The sequence below is a fragment of the Pungitius pungitius genome, chromosome 15 (assembly GCF_949316345.1).
Source record: "Pungitius pungitius chromosome 15, fPunPun2.1, whole genome shotgun sequence".
Classification (NCBI taxonomy): Eukaryota; Metazoa; Chordata; class Actinopteri; order Perciformes; family Gasterosteidae; genus Pungitius; species Pungitius pungitius.
In genome coordinates, this window is record NC_084914.1 from 16,316,413 (window position 1) to 16,321,318 (window position 4,906).

Consider the following 4,906-nt stretch of genomic DNA (forward strand, 5'->3'; position numbering starts at 1 on the left):
GAGTTTAAATCCGATCCATTTCAAAATCTGGCAAGTAGTTCCTGACACCCTTGGGGTCAAAAGTTATTAAAATCAAGAGTTTTCATAAAACTACCTGGGCGTGAGCTTGCGTGCAGTTTGGACAATTTTGGAAGATTTTTTTCCAAAATGTAAAATGGTATAACTCCAAGGAACATTGATATTTCTGGCTATAAATGTATATTCATGATGCTTGTGTAGGCCTTTAAGTAATGCCATGCAGTGATTTTCGAAAAAGTATAGCGCCACCTATTGGCTTAGGTCAATGCAAAGTTTCTACATTTACATGTCCATTTCCTAGCCCTTTAATGTGATCAACTTCAAATCTGGGAATATAAGACGTAAGACGGTGAAGATGGCTCACAGTGAGAATTGGGAGTTTTGGACCAACTTTGTTGCTGTGACGACGTCATCTTTGCATGAAAGTTCAAGCACATCTTCTGAGCCTCGGCACACTCCAAAACTCTTGAAAACCTCTGTGAGTATCATATGTGATGACCTTTACAGACCTGATGTGGAGTTTTGGATCAAAAGTGAAGAATTGACTCCATTGCGCCCCCTGGAAGATTTTGACGAAGCGGCGCCGCCATCCTGTTTAATCTACAAGTCTGCTGATTTTTTACCATATGTATTAAAGGGAGACTTAAAAAAGTCTCTGAGGAATTTTCTCTAAAACAAACAGGAAGGCAGTTATAATTTTTTTAGTCTGACAATTCCCGGTATTTTTGCAGGGGAGTGACGAATCCTATATCAGTGACATTTCGACTTCTCACACCCATCAGAGGCTATAGCTCTCCTGCTAAGCACCCGCCCCCCGATGCTATGGTCGTGAGATCGAGTCCCGACGAAATCATACTTTCTTTTTTGTTAGTTCTTTTTTTAAACGCGTGTCCGGCTGATCTAACGGACAAAATGATTCAGGTAACTCTCCTTGCTGAGGTTAAATAACTGTACACGTTAGAGCAGCTGTGTCACACTCGTTTCAGCCACATACGGCTGGCACAGCTGCCGTATGTGGAGCTGCTGGGAGACGTCAGTGAGCTGGCGTTTGCAGTCGGGTTGCGGACTGGTCTGGACGTTCTGCAGTTTGACACATCTAACCTAGACATACAACACGGACAGTTCAATCTAAATACATCTGGATTGAAATAGACGTATTCTGCAACATACGGGTGGAGATGCAAACACGTTATGAGATGTAACTAGATGTTACGGGTTACTGTTAAGGTGAAGAACTTCATTACCCAGCGTTCCCTAGTCTGTGTTGAAGGACATGCGCAGAGCAGCGCGCGGCAGACCCCGGGGGTAGCATTACAGCGGACTGTGCTAGTTTAGCAAAGTATAGCTCGTGGAGTGCTAGGCGGGGTCTCCTCGCTAGCTAGTGAAGTGTTTAGCTAACTTTAGAAACGTTATTAGCTCGTCACCAACGCCGAAGGCTTCACCGCGAACGCAAACGGCAGCCAGCCGCCTTGCCTCTACAGCCAGTGATGTGCCCGGAGCTCAATGGCTTTCTCCCCCCTCTCTCTCCCACGCCACTAACAGACGTTTGTGAGTATTGGCCACAAGTGCCACAAGTGACGCCACCTTGTCCACCCACAGCAACGGGGCCAGCAAGTGTGACTCCTTTTTTTTTTAACAGAACGGGCAGAACCGTGAGCTGCGAGTGGACATAATACTGAGGACGCAGTGTGAACAACATTGGACATTATTGTATACAAGGATCTCTTCGTTATGGGTAGTCTTGAATGATGTTATTTCATGTTTTCCTGCATTCAGTTAAGAGCAACAGTGTTAAGCTTGGCCTGTCGTTTGCCGCATCCATGGCTCTATGTTGCTAATGACTGTCACACACATTGGAATGCATGGATGTTGTTACGGAGGATTTATCTTTTGTGTTCTGGTTAATGAGTTAGAATAACTCTCAATTGAGCAGGACCGGTGTGCCCCTGTTAAAGCTTTAACTTAATGTATTTCTGTTCAAAGTAAGCTCTATTCAGGTTATGGACTTTAATAACACTCCTCATGTAACTTTACATGTCTTTAATGAATACAGGATGTAATATTTGTTCAGTATGCAGGGGCAGTATATTTCATTTGTCATGTTGTACATATTTTGTTTTTTTACATGAGAATATGCTTCGGTACATGCTGAGTTAATGAATATACATTCTAAAGTGCAATGTTCATATGTGAATAAGAGTTGTATACGTTTTATGATAGTCAATATGGTGTGGAAATGTCTCATGTAGTTGGTCAATTGGAACTATATTAGGCAGTAATAACAGCTATGGTTTTTATCTTAAAACAAAAAAGGATAACTCTGTTGGACAACTACTCAATTGTCTTGACGACATATAGGCCTGGATGGCTTGGAACTTTTTTAATTTTAATGACTTGGGTCAATGCAAAGTTTCTACATGGCTTAACTGATTCAAACTGAACTTACCAATATATTAAGCCCTGGAGGAAGAGCGTATCTTAGTCAATGTATTATTAATTATTTCATTCAGCAAAGCTCTCTTCAGGAAGACAGCCACGTCGTCATCCAGCGGGTTTGGTTAAAAAGTTAACATATCTTGATGGAGCAAAAGAGGTGGGGTTAGCTGTCGTCCTTGTACCTCGACTAAACCAAGGTGTGAATTAACCTTGATTGAGACTGCGTCTATAAGATATACAGGACAAGAAAAATGCACTGGATGTAAACTGTACGCGTGTTGAATCAATTATACGGACGCAAACTGGAGAACGAGACGAGCGTTTCCTGTGATTCTTGCGCTTCAGACTCTACCTTTATTTTACAGGAATGCATCTTTTTGTTATCGTGGTCATCGTGCCCGAGACCCCTAACGATTCCTCCGCAGGTCTTTTGCAGCGGGGCAACAGCCCGGCGTCGGTGGATTCCGTTCGCAAGGCCGCAGATTCAGGTTTGAATGGCAGCCCCGAGAGTGATTTGTTTAGTCTCTTTAGTCTTTTTTGACCCGCGAGCCCGGCCGACCGCCGCCCCACCCCGACGTGCGAGAATAGGCGAAGGCCCGTTCATCGCTGCTTGCAGCTTTAATTAGGGCCTGAGCCGACTGAAAGTCGGGCGAAAGCCCTATTGAAATTGCAAGAATTATTAGGGCCTGAGCCGACTGAAAGTCGGGCGAAAGCCCTATTGAAATTGCAAGAATTATTATTATTATTATTATTATTTCGCCACTTCGAACGCACTTTCGGGGACTATATCGTGTTCAAAAACTCTTGAATTTTTGCACGCGCATCAGAAGTGCGCAAAATTGACGTATGATTGGGGTCCCGCAATTAGAGGAGAAAAAAAAGAACTCTCTAGCGCCTCCCAAAGTGGCCGCAATGTTAATTTTTTTTTTTACTTTTACCGATCGACCTGGAACCTTTTCACACAGGTGCTCTTGGATGTGCTGTACACAAAAAAAATTATGGTATGCAAATGCGCCTACCGTTTTATGGCCGCCATTTTGAATTTTGTGAAAAACACGTTTTTGCGAACTCCTCCCAGACGCTTGGTCCGATTCTTACGAAATCTTCGGCAAAATGATCGTGGGCTCGATGCGATCAAAAGGTATTGAAAGAATGTTGATATCTCATTTTTCAATAAAGTTATGGACCAATGAAGTTTGTAGGTTTGTGTCCTGAAAATTCAAAGGCCTATAACTTTTTTTTTTTCTAACCGTCATTTTCACCAAACTTTGAGGACATGTTCACATTGAGTCCTAGAACATCCCCAAATTTTCCCAGAATATTTGAACATTAGGGGGCGCTGTGGTGATTCTGTGTATTTTTGGCCATTTGCTTCAATTTTTGCATTTACAAACGAACGAACTCCTCCGAGAGTTTAAATCCGATCCATTTCAAAATCTGGCAAGTGGTTCCTGACACCCTTGGGGTCAAAAGTTATTAAAATCAAGAGTTTTCATAAAACTACCTGGGCGTGAGCGTGCGTGCAGTTTGGACAATTTTGGAAGATTTTTTTCCAGAACGGAAAATGGTATAACTCCAAGGAACATTGATATTTCTGGCTAGAAATGTATATTCATGATGCTTGTGTAGGCCTTTAAGTAATGCCATGCAGTGATTTTCGAAAAAGTATAGCGCCACCTATTGGCTTAGGTCAATGCAAAGTTTCTACATTTAGATGTCCATTTCCTAGCCCTTTAATGTGATCAACTTCAAATCTGGGAATATAAGAGGTAAGACTGTGACGATGGCTCACAGTGAGAATTGGGAGTTTTGGACCAACTTTGTTGCTGTGACGACGTCATCTTCGCATGAAAGTTCAAGCACATCTTCTGAGCCTCTGCACACTCCAAAACTCTTGAAAACCTCTGTGAGTATCCTACGTGATGACCTTTACAGACCTGATGTGGAGTTTTGGATCAAAAGTGAAAAATTGCCTCCATTGCGCCCCCTGGAAGATTTTGACGAAGCCCCGCCGACAGCCTGTTTGACCGACAAGTCCACTGATTTTTTACCAAATTCATTAAAGGGGGACTTAAAAAAGTCTCTGAGGAATTTGCTCTAGGACAAACAGAAAGGCAGTTATAATTTTTTTAGTCTGACTATTCCCTGTATTTTTTGCAGAGAGCCATGAACCCCTTATCAGGGACGTTTTCCTCCCAGATTCTCAAGTGGGCCTTTAGCTCTAAGCATGCTCCAACGTTTTTCCCGTGGGGATCTCGAGTTCGAGTCCCGTCCCAAACATCTCTTTTTTTTTTTCTACTCTTTTTCCCGCGTCTCCGGCTGATCTAACGAACAAAATGAGTCAGTTTACTCTCCTTGCTGAGGTTATTGACTTTGTACACTTTAGAGGACGTTTGGCAAACTCATTTGAGTTTACTGTCGGCTGCGGTGTAGGATCAGCAGGAACGGAACT

The 4,906-nt window shown here is 42.8% G+C and overlaps 1 long non-coding RNA gene across 1 annotated transcript; it reads left to right on the forward strand.

Annotated features, from left to right (window-relative positions):
- The first annotated feature begins 412 nt into the window (after window positions 1–412).
- Window positions 413–2,769, forward strand: LOC134105343 (uncharacterized). The gene is made up of 2 exons (XR_009942494.1): window positions 413–1,566; window positions 1,658–2,769. It is a non-coding gene; the product is annotated as an uncharacterized LOC134105343 (long non-coding RNA).
- The last annotated feature ends 2,137 nt before the right edge of the window (window positions 2,770–4,906 follow it).